The following is an 18,711-nucleotide window of genomic DNA, read 5'->3' as shown; positions in this document are numbered from 1 at the left end:
TCCGCCACAACACGACGCAACTGTCGCACGACGGTTGCGTTGTGTGGCAATGCGTTGCAATACGTTGCTAATACACGCCTATGGCGAAAAAACACATCCTGCAGACAACTTTACAGGATGCGTTTTTTTCTGCAAAACGACGCATTGTGACGTGCAGTGCACGACGCTAGTGTGAAAGTAGCCTTACAGCGTCTCCTGCAGCGTGCGGGGCCCTCTCTGACAGCAAATGACTCCGGTACCGGCCCCTTCCTCTCCACTTTGTGGAGATGCTGCCGCTGGCTCTATGAAAGAACAAAACACTTCAACAGCTGATTGGGCCCCCTCTCCTTCGGGGCCCCTGTGCAGCCGCACCGGCTGAACCGGCGGTATGTCCGATCATGGGTAATGTAGTAATCACCATATTTCTGAGAGATGAGTGACACTGCCTGGGTTCTGTGTGCAGCCAGTGGGCGCATGACTCACATAAGCCTTTTTTTTAATATCTCCATAGTATCAAACAACCATTGCAAGAGATTTGTATTTTTTTTATCCTGCGAGCTCCCATTGCCCGCCGGGCTTAGAAAACATTTCCTCCTCTCGTTATTATCTGCATGTTCAGTAACATCACATTACGCAATATATTCAGGAAGGGAAATCTGAAGCTATAAATGTTTTTACAAAGTGCGATGTTTGCATGGACGCACCGCGCCGGCTCCAGATGACTTGAAATTTACCATCACTTTTTTTTTTATATTTGACTCTCGATACAAACAACAAGGATGATAAATTGCCTGGCGACACAAGTGGCGGCATTAAATCATTTCTGGGAGATGCTCAGAGACGGAGATTCACTTTGGTACTTTGAGCTCCATCTTCTCCGGCTGCTGTTAATGGAATTTACGGTCACTCGGCGTCTGCTAAGTGTGATTGGCGACTTGTCTTATCTGGCAACATTGCAGCGAATTTCTTGGCAAAATTTTTTTTATTTCTATAAACAGACATTCTAAAAGAGACGGTGCGTTGTAACACTTTTGACAGCCGTTCAGGTCGTTAAAAAGTTACAGATGAAACTTTTTTGACTTTTCGACTCAACTTTTTGCTGTATAAGTTCAGCCCCCGATATACATAAAACTCATTCATTTGTTTAACAACATGGATACTCTCTCCTCCATAAAAATACCGCATTCAATTCAAGTCACATTGCGATATAATTTCTTCACCTTAAAATTTTATAGGTCTCCTGGCTGAACAATGCCCCTGGTGCCATCCTGACCTCAGAGGCTTTATGAACTGGATGATATTTAAGCCGTTTTTATGGACTGCAGAGTGAGAAATCTACACCCATGGCACATCCACTTACTGCCATCATCTCTCTCCTAGTCTACATTTTAGATTTGAAATTACATCATGAGATCCATGAACAAAAAAAACTACCGACAAAGAGGCTAAAAGTGTTTCAGGGCCCCATACTAGGAACATTTTTGGGCCCCATTGAGACGCCGCCCATGCTCCATCCCAGCTCCATCTCCACCCCTGCTCTGCCTCCACCCCTGCTCTGCCTCCACATCTGCTCTGCCTCCACATCTGCTCTGCCTCCACATCTGCTCTGCCTCCACCCCTGCTCTGCCTCCACATCTGCTCTGCCTCCACCCCTGCTTCGCCTCCACCCCTGCTCCACCTCCACCCCTAATCAATCTCCACCCCTGCTTCGCCTCCACACCTAATCCATCTCCACCCTTGCTCCATCTCTGCCCATTTCGTCTCCGCCCGTTTCGCCTCTACCCCAGCTTGGCATCCAATCCTGCCCCGCCTCCACCCTGCTTCACCTCCACCCCTGCTTTGTCTCCACCCCAGCTCCACCTCCACCCCTTCTCTGCCTCCACCCCTTTTTTCCCTCCACCCCTGCTTTGCCTCCACCAAAGCTCCACCTCCACCTCTGCTTCGCCTCCACCCCTGCTCCACCTCCACCCCTGCTTCGCCTCCATCCCTGCTTTGCCTTCACCCTAGCTCTGCCTCCACCCCTGCTTCGCCTTCACCCCTGCTTTGCCTCCACCCTAGCTCTGCCTCCACCCCTGCTCCGCCTCCACCCCTGCTTCACCTCCACCCCTGCATCACCTCCATCCCAGCTCCGCCTCCACCCCTGCTTCACCTCCACCCCTGCTTTGTCTCCACCCCAGCTCTGCCTCCACCCCTTTTTTCCCTCCACCTCTGCTTTGCCTCCAACAAAGCTCCGCCTCCACCTCTGCTTTGCCTCCACCCCTGTTCCACCTCCATCCCAGCTCCGCCTCCACACCTGGTTCGCCTCTACCTCAGCTCCGCCTTCACCCTGCTACGCCTCCATCTCAGCTCCGCCTCCACCCCTCGAACCTTCTACAGTCCCACCACCCACTCTTGGAAAAATGTCACTTCTGCACCATGTCCTCACCAATCACACATTAACAGTTCCAATCGAACACCATATCACATACATACAGTGGGGAACATAAGTATTTGATACACTGCTGATTTTGCAAGTTTTCCCAAAGATTTTATGTTTTTTTATTTTTAGATTCTGTCTCTCACAGGTGAAGTGTACCTATGCTAAATATTACAGACCTCTCCATTCTTTGTAGGTGGGAAAACTTGTAAAGTCGGCAGTGTATCAAATACTTATTTTCCCCATTGTAGCCATCGGCTTTTGTTTTGGCCAAAAGAATTTTAAGCCGCCATCACGACAAGGTAGACTCTTTTAGCAGAGCCCTACTCTATGCTAACCTATTATGCATTTCTTAAAAAATACAATACTCTTTTTAGGTATATATATATATATATATTTTTTTAAGGGAATGAGTCACATGCATTTTTTAGAATGATCATTTATACCACATACAAAGGACAAACACCACCACACCATGGCCAGATCACATATTACCACCATATAGTGACCGAATACTAAAATACTGATCATTAATACAAAAAAACACAATACTAATATTACAATAAGTGACATTATACACAGGAGCTCTGTTTATAGTGTCAGTGTAAAGATAATACAGTGATCACCAGTCACCAGTATAATACACAGGAGCACTGTATATAGTGCACAGGTAATACAGTGATGACCAGTAATATACACAGGAGCTCTGTATATAGTGTCAGTGTACAGATAATACAGTGATCACCAGTGACATTATACACAGGAGCTCTGTATATAGTGTCAGTGTACAGATAATACAGTGATCATCAGTGACATTATACACAGGAGCTCTGTATATAGTGTATAGTGTAAATCTACAAGTAACACACTGACTCACCAGTAACGTCTCTAGTTGAAGTCCTTCATGTTCGCTTTTCTTCTTCATCCAGCGCAGACCACCATCACTTCATCCAGCAAGTACTCATCTCTGTAGAAAATAGCACAGTTATCTACTATAGAGCATCACTTACAGAGCATATTCCCTAATTTTTCCCCAACTTCTACACCACACCAGTTGAAGAAAAACAAAGCGACATAGTGCCACCCTGCACAGTAACAGGATCACCCCACTGAAAGCAGTATAAAAAATAAAATACATCACGGCAGTAATAATATCCCTTATTTAGCCTCTACAGTGATAATGTCAACCATCTTCGTCCACTTGTGTCTCATTCCTGGCCCTTTGTGTCTCATTCCTGGCCCCTGGCGTTTTGGCCCCAAATATTCTACCATCCTGCTCCTAATTGTTCTTTCATCCTGTCCCCATATGTTCCAGTATCCTGCCCCCATGTGTCTCTATCCTATTTACATGTCTCTCCATCCTGCCTCCATGTGTCTCCATCCTACCCCATGTGTCTAAATTCTGCCCTATGTCTCCATTCTGCCCCACGTGTCTCCATCTTGTCCTCATATTGCAGATTTCAGGTACAAAAAAAGTAAAAAAAAAGATTCTCCTTACCGTGCTGCAGTCCAGCAGCTTCCTCTCCCTCACCCATTAATAAAGGCACAGGCGGGACTGCGCATGGCAGTGACGTCATACACCAGCGACGTGTGCACCAACGTCAGCTGCCGCATCGGGCACCATACACTGATAAGAGTAGTAATGCCCTGATGGAGGCTCTGATTGAGTTACATTTGCCCAATGGAGGTCAAAAGATTGTCATTTTGTCTTCTGCCCAGCTGGTATACCTCAATGTATTGCTAAAGAGAGGATGAAATAGCATAGTGGAAAAAAACTATTCCATTCAACAGGAATCTGTTATGTTTTTATAAAATAGAATTCTATGCCAACATCAATTTGGTCTTTTGGTGCATATGTCCCAGTGGAGGCCTTGAGTGGTCATTTGGTGCATATGTCCCAGTGGAGGCCTTGAGCATACATAAATAATGTCAATAGAGTCATACCTGTAATTAAAGGGTGTTAGGCTCACCTTGTAAGGTGGATCCACTAAGCCTCAGGTCAGTGTGGACAAACGGACCTCAGGTGTCGGCACAGCAGACTGTCAGGCTGATGGTATGGAAAGGACTTGGAAAACTAGCAATGCTGGACTGACTGAAATCCACCGAGGCAGGAGGACACAGCAGAAACCAAAGACTTGGATAAAGACAGAGATCAAAACACAAGTCTGTAGAGCACAGTTCTGGTTTAGCAGTCAGAAAAAGGGTTATGTCCAAACGGGCCTTGAAAAGGTCTAGGTAGATGATGTCATGGAGGCACGGTGGGCAACTTGTAAAACTCAACGTGGGGCACAGCAGAGAGCAGCAGCCGTAGGGGAAGGAAGCAGAGCCCTGACAAGCTGAGACAGGTGCGTAAAGAGTGGGGTTGTCCACTTGATGACTTATTGTTAGGATAGGTCACAGTATCAGATGGGTGGTGGTCCCCATCATTCAGCTGAAATTATCTCCAGCATGGGACAGAACCAGGACTTTACTAGTGGTCACTGCAGAGTCCTCAATTTTATCTCCCATTCACTTGAATATTGGCAATAGCCACTAAGTTGTGTTCTGTCCATACATCGCTCATATCCAGCTACTGATGGGGAACATTTCCAGCTGATCTGTTGGGGGGTGACTGGTTTCAGACCCCCACCAATCTCATATTGATGACACAATCCCTATCCGGTCATCAGTTTGTCAGTTCTGGACAGCCCCTTTAACCTGTTGTGGTTGCTTGATACTGTGTTTTCAGCTGTGTATAGCGGTGCTACCTGTCAAGGAGTGGACAACTTCTTTAATTGCCTCCTAAACTTGTGATGGGCTTGTATTTATACACAGCAGCCAATCGGAAATGCAGAACTGCAGGGAGGCGGAATAGAGCAGCAGCCTTAACCAATGAGAAGCATGGGGGTGTGTCCCAGGCTACCACAGACTCCGTGTGAGCACTGTACCAGAACTGTAGTCATAAACCAGAGCCTGATCCTAAAAAAGAAGAGGTTATACACAACCAAGAAGGAAAAACTCAAGAAATGAACCAGTATCACCTATAAGTACTGACTTACATGTAATTTTTGAGCTCATGAGTCATGTCTGGACAGTCACTTTAATTCTGACATCTATGATGAAAAGTATATATTTTTTCTCATCTCCACTTCCATCTTTATTAACTATTTGTTGCCATTGCTGTAGGAAACCTTTGACGTCAGCATGGCTTATACATGGAGTCGAAGTCCATAGCATTTCCATGTTTTATAACACAGATCACAAGTCAAGAACCTGACTTCCTACTAAACATCAGGTCTTTGTTGTTCATAAATCCTCCGGTGCCAGATTTGTTCTCGATGTGTAGAAGCCATAATTAAATCTCATTAATTCCTATTTGCAATGCGTGCACCGTTATTGTTTTCATCTCGTTAACGACCTTGTTCCATCAGTCTATTGACAGATACATGCCAACATATTTAGCTGTGGATCCCCTTACCTAGGAAATATTAATAGCCCCAAAGGGAGACTTCCTGTAATCTCTTAGTTCCTAAACATCTGCTGTATTGAAGGGAAATATAGGATTGTAAAAATGTAAGAAATCAATTAGTGCTGTCACATCCCCCATGCAGGAGAGGAGTAATATGATTTGGGGAAGCCCAATGCAATATATTTTGGTGGTAAATTTTAGGGAAAATGCACCAGTTGGCCCTATTTTGTATGTATACTAGGAAGCATCAAAAATCACATAAATTTGCTTAGAAGTTTAAATTCTCAGTTGGGGAACTAGATGGATCCCTAATTCAGGACCCTCTTTTTTCATTTGGAGTAAGAAAACAACCAGAATTAGTATTCTTCTCTATGGAGGACCCAACGTGTCCACCGTTACACAGACAGCCATTTATTTCAATGGGCAATATGTAATTCTTTACTTCTCCTGTGGGGGAGCTGCAGAGAATATGAACACCTCCTGCTAGGATCTTCTGCTGATTACAGCTGATTGCAGGGGAACCTGAGCAGTCAGAAAGCTAAATATCAATTTATCAAGTTATTTTTGTCATTTTTGGCAAATTCAGAACAAGAAGGTCTTAAAGTAAACTAACATGTCAACTAAACAATTTCAATATGTTCTCTTCAAAGCAAAATGGATGTACAATGATATGTCTACTGCAGGTACTAAGGAGGTATTACAAGACACAGGGAGTCTGTCATGATCCCAATGGCAGGGGATCACAAAAGGACAAGCACAAAAAACAAAACAAGCTCTAGGGTGATGGAAACTGAGCTGACCGCGATCCTGAACCTAAACACACAACTAGCTGTAGCCGGGGAACGTGCCTACGATGATCCTAGACGTCTCGCTCCAGCCGAAGGACTAACTTCCCCTATTAGAAGAAACACAGACCTCTCTTGCCTCCAGAGAACACCCCACAGAAATAGCAGCCCCCCACATGTAATGACGGTGAAATGAGAGGAAAGCACATACGTAGTTATGAAAACAGATTCAGCAAAATGAGGCCCGCTAAAGATAGATAGCAGAGGATACAAAAGTGAACTGCGCGGTCAGCGAAAAACCCTACAAAAAACTATCCTGAAATTACTTGAACTCATGTGCCAACTCATGGAACATGAGGAGTAATATCAGCCCACTAGAGCAACCAGCAAAAAGGAATCACATATCTGCAAGCTGGACTAAGACAAAAATTAAGCAAAACGTGAAACAGGAAAATCAAAAACTTAGCTAGTCCTGAAGATTTACAGAAGCGGGAAGCAGAGGTAACAAGACACACTGATTACATTGATAGCTGGCGAGGAAATGACAAGAAAGCCAGGTTAAATAGGAAACTCCCATATCCTGATAGAACAGGTGGACACCAGAGACCGCAGAAAACACAAGTCACCCAGTACCATCAGTAACCACCAGAGGGAGCCCAAAAACAGAATCCACAACAGGAGTCAAAGAACTTTACAGAGAGAATTACAGAAAGTGGGTGCAGGTCTTTGTTTCTTTATTGAAAGTGGATCTTTTTCTCTCTACAGGAAGTGGGTGGTGGGCCTTTTTCTCTACAAGAAGTGAGGTGAGTCATTGTCTCATTTCAGTAACTGTAAGCGGATCTTTAACTCGCTACAGGAAGTGGTGGAGGATCTTAGTTTCTCTACAGGAAGTAGGGCTGGTCTTTGTCTCCCTACAGGAAGAGGAGTGGGTCTTTGTCTCCCTACAGGAAGTAGGGCTAGTCTTTGTCTCCCTACAGAAAGTAGGGCTGGTCTTTGTCTCCCTACAGGAAGAGGGGCGGGTCTTTGTCTCCCTACAGGAAGTAGGGCTGGTCTTTGTCTCCCTACAGGAAGTAGGGTTGGTCTTTGTCTCCCTACAGGAAGTAGGGCTGGTCTTTGTCTCCCTACAGGAAGTAGGGCTGGTCTTTGTCTCCCTACATTAAGTAGGGTTGGTCTTTGTCTCCCTACAGGAAGTAGGGTTGGTCTTTGTCTCCCTACAGGAAGTAGGGCTGGTCTTTGTCTCCCTACAGGAAGTAGGGCTGGTCTTTGTCTCCCTACATTAAGTAGGGTTGGTCTTTGTCTCCCTACAGGAAGTAGGGTTGGTCTTTGTCTCCCTACAGGAAGTAGGGCTGGTCTTTGTCTCCCTACAGGAAGAGGGGTGGGTCTTTGTCTCCCTACAGGAAGAGGGGTTGGTCTTTGTCTCCTTACAGGAAGAGGGGTGGGTCTTTGCCTCTCTACAGGAAATGGGACTGGGTCTTTGTTTCTCTACATTAACTAAAGGTGGGTCTTTTTCCCGCTATAGAACATAGGAGGGGATCTTTGTTTTTCTATTGGAAGTGGAAGTGGGTCTTTGTTTCTCTTGAGGAAGTGGGAGCAGGTCTATGTTTTTGCACAAGAAGTTGGGTCGGGACTTTGTCTCTCTACAGGAGTTGTCACGGGTCTTTTTTTCTCTATAATAAGTGAGATTTGACCTTGTCTCTTTATAGGAATTGGAGGTGGGTCTTTGTCTTTCTATAGGAAGTGGGTGTACATCTTGGTTTCTCTACAGGAGGTGGGGGTGTGACTTTTGTCTCTCTACAGGAATTGGGGTCAAGAATTTTGTCAGGAAGTAAGTGCAGGTCTTTGTAAGTCTAGAAGAAGTGGGCATGGTTCTTTGTCACTGTAGAGAAAGTACACACACAATTTTGTTTTTCTATAGAAATTGTGAGTGAGATTTTGTCACTCTACAGGAAGTAGGTGCTGATCTTTGTCTCTCTACAGGAAGTGGGTGCAGCTCTTTGTCTCTACAGGAAGTGGGTGCAGATCTTTGCCTCTCTACAGGAAGTGAGTGCAGATCTTTGTCTCTCTACAGGAAGTGGGTGTAGATCTTTGTCTCTCTACAGGAAGTAGGTGCATATCTTTGTCTCTCAACATGAAGTGGGGGCAGATTTTTGTCTCTCTACAGGAAGTGGGTGCAGATCTTTGTCTCTGTACATCAAGTGGGTTTAAATCTTTGCTCTCTACAGGGTGGGTCTTTGTCTTTACATAGGAAATGGGAGATGCTGTTTGTCTCTCTTCTATTACTCTCCTGTTTGTCAAACTACATAGTTTTCAGTTCAGTCTGGTTGAGTCATTGGACAATGAGCAATGCATACTGAGTAGTGATAATAATAAAATTCTAGCACCTATAGTGCTGGCAGAATGCTTATGAAGAAGAATCACTTGGTCAAAATAGAGAGGTTGACAGTTACATGGTGTGAGGATGGGGTCAGTTCCTGGACATATCAGACTGTTTGGTGCACTAAAATTTGTTTTAGCTTGCGGGTGGTAAGGGCAGCATAATTATGGTTTACTACATTTTTTTACAGGACTGATTTATAGGTTAAGCTCATTGTTTTTTTTTAGTTCTTGAACTAACTACCTGGAAGCTGCCTCCTTCTACCCCAATAAGGGGTTCAGTAAAGTTGGCCCGAGAACCCATCAATCCCCTAAGCGAGAGATCAACTTTTTCATCCGTGTGCTTAATAACTGCGGTAATACTTCGTAAGACTTCTCCAAAACAATTTTAAAAAGTTGATAAAAGTATATACTGTAAGAAAAAAGAAAAATGAGTAGACGTAAAACTTGGAAATTCCCTTTACATTCTGAAAAAGTGATAAGATATGAGCTCTCGGAAGACTTAAGCGGAAAAATGTGCGCGGGATGAATAATTAGGCAAAGTGCAGCGGTGACAGTTTGACCAATGTTGTACTGGGGGAGAATTCCGAACGTGTTGAACTTCTTGTTCTAGCAGATGATTAAAAATAGCCACACGCAAGAAACCGGTGCAAATCAGACCCCCAATACGTGATAAAGGCCCCAGAACGTACGTCACCCCCCCTATATATAGTGTATCCAGCTCACCTAGGCCTTTGTAGTCATAAATCAGACACAGAAAAATTTATACGGCCCAAACTTTGCTAGTAGCTACGGGTCTATAAACCTGATTATTGTTCTTGGCATGTAATCATATTATTTTCCTGGAAAAAAAATCACACATTTTTCTCTCTTTATATGTCGCTGTCTATTTTTTTTTATTTTTATGCAGCGATAAAAATGTATGCAGTATTTTGTAACACGGAGGAAAATGAGGATACGTCGGGGACGAGGCAGACAGAAGGGGAGTTATTTTTAGAGAACAAAGAACGCACGTACGTCTCTCACCGAGGTTTTCGTACAGGTTTATCCCCTGCTACAAAGTCTATCGGGGACCCAAGGTTCCAATAACCGGTCCACAGCACCCCTTGGGCTACATAAAAAGAGTGTATTAGATTCGATGACAGCTCTGTAATTTCATCAGGTGAAAAATTATTGTATTTTATATATATATATATATATATATATATATATATATATATATATATATATATATATATATATATATATATATTATAGAAAAAAGAAAGAAAATAAATGGCTAAAATATGGGATTTAAAGAAACATAGATTAAAAAAATGGTAAAAATGTAAAAATAATTTTGACTTTTTTAGGGTGATTAAAGAAAATAAATAAAATTTGCCATAGTCTCTACATAAATATTAAAGGTTGAAGAGAATGTATTGTGTCATTTTATTTACATCTGATTTTCAATATCATTTCTACTCTTTAATTTTTTTGGGTGGAGTTTTTCTTGTGTCCGCATTGTTGTACATACTTGAGGTTCAAGTCTGCAGAATTGTGAATCCTTACAATGCGCACCGTGCACGCTGTCGGGATTCTCCAGTGGGGATTTACATACATGGAGTCACATGCCAACTAGACGTGTGCCAATCAGGATTAGTCAGGATATGTCCAGGAGTATGTAAATCACATACTTGTGGCCACGTGACTTCCTGCTCCTGACACTGGCACCAGAGAATCTTGCAGCGCCCCAGAGACCTGGTCGTTGCAGTATGACACTCTGCCGCTAAGGGGAGTGATGGTACGTCTGATGGCACTAAAGGAGTTCTACTGACCAGGTATCACCAGCACACAGTACACTTCACACTCCGGCCGCTAGGGGGAGAAAAAGGCTTTATTTATTGGGCCACTCCTCACACTGGTAAAACTAGGGATTGGATAGGAAGTTAGTCAGAAGCTGACTGGGTTGGATTCAGGCAACATCCCGTGGCAGGGGGTGTTGCAGGGAGAAGATTCAGGGGGGTCCCTGTCAGGCGTGGGAACCTGGCAGGTACCTAGCGAACAGAACAGAACGTTACGGAACCGCGCTTGCACTACCTTGCGGCGGTATCATAAGAGACACGAAGCGAAGGATATTGTGGAACAGTGAGAAACGAGATCAAGCACAAAGGAGAGCCAGTAGGAGTCGTGCCCCAAGAACGGCAACATCCCACTGAGGTGCGTAGCCGGTGGCTGGAACACCGAGGAAGTAACTGACTCTATGCCTTACTTAAAACTCCACAGGACAGTTAATTATAGGTTGGCTGTCTACCTTAAATTTCCTACGAAGACATAGGGGGCAACGCGTGGAGAGGGGCGTCTCTAGGGTCCCGAAAGAGCTCAGAGCCTTCCCGTCATACGGGTGCGTCCTAGCCATAACATACCTGGGGGACGAGAAATTAGAAACATCTGGAACGAATTAGAAAGAATTAGAAAGAACTAGAAAGAACGAACGAACGAACTAGAACAGAAGTTGTGAGGACTATACCGAATGCTCAGCAGGGTAGCACTACAACACACAGGCGCTATTGGTAGGCAACGATTTCCACCTGTAAAGGGAACTCTGGATGTGCCATCGGACCGGCCGGTCTCAGACAGCCCTGTTAACTGTGCTCTGGATTGCGGATCCTGAAGTCTTCAGTAAAGAGGTAAAGAGACTGCAACCCTGTGTCCTCGTTATTGTCTGCACCTCACACCATCCACCTTACTGGGAAGCCCTGGGGACATACTCCACCTGTGGGAAGTTTCACCATCTAGCTGCCATCACATCACCCCAGCGGACCCCAAGCACCGTCGGTCACCCTGACCGAATACCACAGGTGGCGTCATGAAACCCTGACAGACTCCTTTCACCTTTCATTGGACGCCCCTTAGCAGGGTCACGGACCGGGTCCAGCCACCGTGACATCCCCAGAACTGAGACAGAGAGGACCGGTACCGAGTAACCTGTGGCCCTGTGTCTGGGGGCGCTCCAACTTCGCGTCACAAACAGGATCTACTTAAGCCTGAGAAGCAGGTCATGTGTGCCTTGGAACTGTGATTGAATTGTGCTTGAACTGTGATTTATTGCAAAGACTGTGTATTGCTGTTTGCCGCAAGATTCCCGCCAAAACCGCCGCCATTACAGCGCCACGAGGAGCGCAGGAGAAGAAGGGCGGGGAGTTGTGGGTGTGAACAAGCTGCAGAGCGTGAAAGATAATGGCCGCCCAGTCTAAGTATTGTGTTCTGAGGGCGTGTCCGACAGCAACTGAGATCCGCCTCCTGATTCTTTATGGCGGGTGGAGGCCGAAGAAACAAAACTATGACTCAGATGGAGTGGAGCTGGAAAGCCGGGGAGGCTTACGGAGGAGGATGGCCCAGTCTGGATCCCCATCACTGGAGGATTTTACCGGCATGCCACTGCTGGAGAAGATCGAGTCCTGGGAGCTGTCCGCGGAGCCCCCGCTGCCTGCACCAGACCAGGTGGCCGCCCCTGAGGAACGGCGTGGAGCTGCCAGAGCCCCCACCTGTGAGTGAGCTCGGTACCCTGGCCGATCGGGGATCGGTGTTCCGCCGACTTATGACCCGACTACCGACGCGGTTGGTGGAGTTCCGGAGTCCGCATCATTCGACCCGGAAACGCGTGAGTGGGACATGGGCTCCTTCCCCTGGGGGGATTATCGGAAGCACCTCATAGCTGAGTATGCCAGGGACGTGGAATGGGAGGCCCGCGGTGAGCTGCTGGATGGGTCATTGCCGAAATGGGGAGTGGTGATCGTTTACCAGCCCCAGGGAGGAAGAGGCTTTGTCCAGGAAATAGGATCGACAATAAGGGTCCATATCACCTGGGAGGTGGTGGAGGCTGGCCTGCGGGGCGACAGTAAGGGTCCCGTCCTGCTGCCGGGGGATGCGGTAAGCTACCGCAGATACCAGAAGGTCCACGGCTGGTGGGCTCGGGATATCCAACGCTGTACCTCCGTCCTGGTTGCTGCCAAGTCCTTGGAGGAAGAACTGGCTGAAGCAGCGGTAGCCGCTGCTGCTGTTCCTCAGATTGTCCACTGGACTCCCGCACTGCCAGAAATAGACCGTGATTGAAGGCTTCCCAGACCCCCGAGGCCTGCCTGCCCGGTTAGGCCCTGGCAGAGGCCACCAGAGCAGCAATAAACCTCGAGAACATGAAAATGTACATAGTTAACTCTTTATCTTCTTGCTCTTTTTCTACTTAAACCCGTCTAGGGTTAACTCTTAAAGGGGTCCCTTTGTTTACCCGGGATCCCTATTGTTTCATATTTTTCTTTTGCACAAGTTCATCATTGTTTGAAAGACTGCCGGATCATAAACAGTGAATGATTCCAAAACTGTGTTGTACATAGTTCGCACCTTATTAAAGGTGCCCTCTACTGGTTTTACATCGAAAGAAGACTTTGCGAAGATACTGCTTTTGGGCATGACGCAGAAGGTCTTGCTTTCGTTAGACTTGCAGACAGAGAGAATCTGCACTACCTCAAAGAGACTTGGTTCCCTCTTAAAGAGAATGTTCACATGTTGCACTAAGTTATAATGTTGCCTTAAGAAAAGTTGAAATGTTAATAATGTTGTGATTCAGAAAAGTTTGATAATGTTACTAGAGATTGAGGACAGGAAAGATTGAAAGTGAACCCGTAGGGGTTAGAGAGCGAGTCCTCCTGAGAACAGTAGAACGATAGTTGGTTGCTGAAAGAGAGACAATGACAGTAGGCCCAGCCAAGGAGCTAGGCGGTCCTGCATTGGTGAAGCTAGAAAGAAAAGAAAAAGTTGAGTTTGTTTTATAGTACTTTATAGTAGGCCTTTAGTGGGTTCAGCTTATACGCCCTTAAAAAAAAAGTTAAATTATTGTTCAGAATTTGCACTTAGTAGAATACCCGGAAGACTACCAGAAGTTATTTATAGTCAGAATGTTATTTAAAAATATTTAACCTTGTTTTTGTTTGTAACGTTCAAGTGTCCTCACCTCCCATAAAGGGAAGCTTTGTTATATTTACTTGTTTCAAGCATTCCAAAATTTTGTATGTCTTTTGCTGCCCCAGAGACCTGGTCATTGCAGTATGACACTCTGCCGCTAAGGGGAGTGATGGTACGTCTGATGGCACTAAAGGAGTTCTCCTGACCAGGTATCACCAGCACACATTACACTTCACACTCCGGCCACTAGGGGGAGAAAAAGGCTTTATTTATTGGGCCACTCCTCACACTGGTAAAACTAGGGGTTGGATAGGAAGTTAGTCAGAAGCTGACTGGGTTGGATTCAGGCAACATCCCGTGGCAGGGGGTGTTACAGGGAGAAGATTACGGGGGGTCCCTGTCAGGCGTGGGAACCTGGCAGGTACCTAGCGAACAGAACAAAACGTTACGGAACCGCGCCTGCACTACCTTGTGGTGGTATCCTATGAAAGAGACACGAAGCGAAGGATATTGTGGAACAGTGAGAAACGAGATCAAGCACAAAGGAGAGCCAGTAGGAGTCGTGCCCCGAGAACGGCAACATCCTACTGAGGCGCGTAGCCAGTGGCCGGAACACCGAGGAAGTAACTGACTCTATGCCTTACTTAAAACTCCGCAGGACAGTTAATTATAGGTAGGCTGTCTACCTTAAATTTCCTACGAAGATATAGGGGGCAACGCGTGGAGAGGGGCGTCTCTAGGGTCCTGGAAGAGCTCCGAGCCTTTCCGTCATACGGGTGCGTCCTAGCCATAACATACCTGGGGGACGAGAAACTAGTAACATCTGGAACGAAATAGAAAGAAAGAGAAAGAACTAGAAAGAACGAACGAACTAGAACAGAAGTTGTGAGGACTATACCGAATGCTCAGCAGGGTAGCACTACAACACACAGGCGCTATTGGTAGGCAACGATTTCCACCTGTAAAGGGAACTCTGGGTGTGCCATCTGACCGGCCGGTCTCAGACAGCCCTGTTAACTGTGCTCTGGATTGCGGATCCTGAAGTCTTCAGTAAAGAGGTAAAGAGACTGCAACCCTGTGTCCTCGTTATTGTCTGCACCTCACACCATCCACCTTACTGGGAAGCCCTGGGGACATACTTCACCTGTGGGAAGTTACACCATCTAGCTGCCATCACATCACCCCAGCGGACCCCAAGCAGCATCGGTCACCCTGACCGAATACCACAGGTGGCGTCACGAAACCCTGACAGACTCCTTTCACCTTTCATTGGATGCCCCTTAGCAGGGTCACGGACCGGGTCCAGCCACCGTGACATCCCCAGAACTAAGACAGAGAGGACCGGTACCGAGTAACCTGTGGCCCTGTGTCTGGGGGTGCTCCAATCTTGACAGTGCGCACTGTGAGGATTAACATATCTGCAGTCACAGGCGTTACCGGAGCCCATGTGAGGTTGATACGTCACACAAGCCCTGTGCCCAATCAGCTTCACTGTCCCCACCTTCGGACATATTGAACATAAACAGGAAGTCAAGGCAGTGAAGCCGGCACTGAATGGGCTATAAGAGTTGTGGACTGTGCTGTCGTGGTCGCCTTCCTACCCCTGAAGACACCAATCGCATCATGTGCATAGTGTCATGCCCCTTCTGTACAAATTGTGTCATGTGATGAATGACTATGTAATATGTAGTAATGTATAATGTTGGTAGTGTCTAGTATAGGATAGCAGAGGGTAAGACATAGGCTAGGACCTAGGACATAAGATAGGTAGGTTAAGATCGTAACTGTAGTTAGGGTAAGGATAGTGTTAATGTTTTCGGGACTAGCCCATAGTGGGAGGGGCTTAGTGTTAGGGCAAGTGACTGCTTCCTGTATATAGTCAAATAGGGACAAGTTTGAGATGAAGTAGGAAGTGGCTGTGAGCAGTGCTGCCGCTGTGGGTGAACTACAACAAAGGAGACCAAGGGACGAGGGAGTCGCGTGACTTTGAAGTTATCAAAGAGATAGAGTGGCATTCCACCTTAAATGGATCCTTGGATAGGATTACGCGTCATGAGAAACCCCGAGCTTGTTAAATGTCAAAGGTAACGGACCTAATCAGGACTGAGTTCGCTGGACCAGTGAATGGTTCCGAGCGGTAGATCCAGGGTGCCAGAAGTAGAAGAAGTAGCAGGGGCAGCATGGTGGCGCAGTGGCTAGCACAGCAGCCTTGCAGCGCTGGGGTCCTGGGTTCTAATCCCACCCAGGACAACATCTGCAAAGAGTTTGTATGTTCTCTCCGTGTTTGCGTGGGTTTCCTCCGGGTACTCCGGTTTCCTCCCACATTCCAAAGACATACTGATAGGGAATTTAGATTGTGAGCCCCAACGGGGACAGTGATGATAATGTGTGCAAACTGTAAAGTGCTGCGGAATATGTTAGCGCTATATAAAAATTAAGATTATTATTATTATAAGTAGAGAGACAAGTAGAGAGACTGGCTGATCAGGACTGTGGCTATAAGCTAGGTTGTGACAAAGTAGGGTGAAACACTGTGCTTCACCGGCATTGATGAGGAAGGAAACTGTGTGTGTCAACATGCGTCAACAACATCCATAAGGCTTTGTACCCGCTACCCCTTGTTTATGATCCTTGCCGAGTTACCACTCTGTAAAGACTGTGTTTTATTGAACACTGAAACTTATGGCCCCGGTCGACCAACACCATCGGCTACCGGCGGCCTGCCCAGGCGCAAGGCCTTCACAGCACCAACACCCAGAGCATAACAGTAGAAGACGAGTACCTCGTCTGCGCTCATGTGTCATAACAATGTGACGTGATCCCCGGAAATGTGAGTGCCGACACTCCTGGTAGGGCGCTTGTACCGGAGGTGAGTATAAGTGTTTTTTACGGGGGCAAACACAAGGGCTGAGAAGGGGTTGTCCGAGTAGTGGACAACCCCTTTAATGGATTTTGAGCCTCGAGGATAGTGCAATTATTTTGTCTTTAATTGACCATTCTGAGAGACATACTGTAACGCCTTCGTTATGAGTAAGACAAATTGTCGAAACTAATATGTCCCGTTAACAGTAATTTATACAACATTGCATAAGTTTTTGGAGTCCTTTATTGAATAAATGGTAAGTTTTATCCTTTTAAAAGAAAGCCTCTATTCCCGCTGGATCTTTTCTGCCTTCATCTTAGTTATTTTGTGGTTTACTCATTTTACACAATAAATACACTTTAAAAAAATTGTTTTTGCGTCGCTGTATTTTAAAATCATTAACTTTTTAAATTATCTATCACTGGAATATTGTGGGTGGAAGTCTTTTGTGGGCCAAGTGTACCTTTGATGGAAGGTCTGAAATTTTCATTATTTTTAATTTTTTGATGGGAATGAAAAAAACAGCAATTCTGTTTTTTTTATATATCATTTTACATTTTCTTTTTTCCCATTATAGTTCTTTAGGACAGGTCCTGGGCATGCACAACAGCCCAAATCCTGTTCTGTATCCCTTCTGTCTAATGACATTTGTCACAATTTCCGTTTTAGCACAAGCAGCATAATACTAAAAAACTGTCTGCCAACAGCCACCACTAGGGGGAGCTTAGGTGCCTTTTGTATACTGCTTCATTGTAGAGCTTTGTATATGAACAGTATGCAGTACGCTCACAAGCTCACAAGTGGTGACTGTCAGCAGCTATTATTACATCGTTATTCTATGCTTATGCGGTATCATTAGCACGGACCTCTAAAAAGATATAATAAGAAATTAAATATCACAGAATAATAAAACTAAATAATATTGTAATTGAAATTGTTTTTGGAATGTAATCTAAGACAATATATGTATAAGTATCAGGATTATTCTCTGCCTCCCTCTCATTAATAGGTTCAGTCAATTCGGATGACCCTTTTTCACATTAAATGAGTTTCTACACTCAATTGAAGGTGGAAAAAGGTTTCACCATGTCAAGATTACTTGTATGGTATTGATAAAATATTAATGCTCATTTCTAATACATTGCAGCCTATGAAATATTAAAATATGAAATCTCTATAGAGTCATATTGTTTATATCTGACAGATCGAATCCTTCAATTTTGAGAAACGGCAATGCTATCCGTGGCCTACATCAGACGCGCGTACAATTTCACTGGATGGACTTTACCTTTAATTTATAAACTGTGAGCGCAGTATCCTGATTATTGCCATAAAACTGCCGCTCCATATGACAGGTTACAAATACTAATGAGGCCCCCGATGGATACTGTTATACTGCAATTGTGTCTACAGGTTAGTAGGGGGACAACCATCGCTGATGGGGAAAATGGAGCAATTGTCATAGCACTCCAACTAATTAATGGCTTCTAGCATCCCCTGCAGTCTGCTCCTTGTATCAGGGCTTATCTTGTGTTTAAAGGGGTTCTTCTGATTATTGACTTTTGTCGCGTCCTCCTGGGAGATCTGGGGTTAGAAAATCATTACGTAGTGTGAATCCCAGATCTTCCATTTAGCCTGTGTGTTTTGTGTCCCATATTAAATGGATTTCGTTTCATTTGGTGTTGAAGAGGTTAACTATTCTTTCTATGCTGGTTGAAAACATGCAGCTCCATCTCACAGCTGCTCTTGACATGGTCATTTCCTCTTTTTTTTTAAAACCTGACCAAACCTTCTCATCCTAACCAGTGAAAGTGAACTTCCTGGTTCCCTGGAGTCACTGTGCTGAGTTGGAGATTGTTGTTGCTGCTGGAGATTGTTACATAGTAACATAGTTAGTAAGGCCGAA

Source organism: Ranitomeya imitator, chromosome 4 (genome assembly GCF_032444005.1).
Source record: "Ranitomeya imitator isolate aRanImi1 chromosome 4, aRanImi1.pri, whole genome shotgun sequence".
NCBI lineage: Eukaryota > Metazoa > Chordata > Amphibia > Anura > Dendrobatidae > Ranitomeya > Ranitomeya imitator.
Note: the sequence above shows the minus strand (reverse complement) of the source record.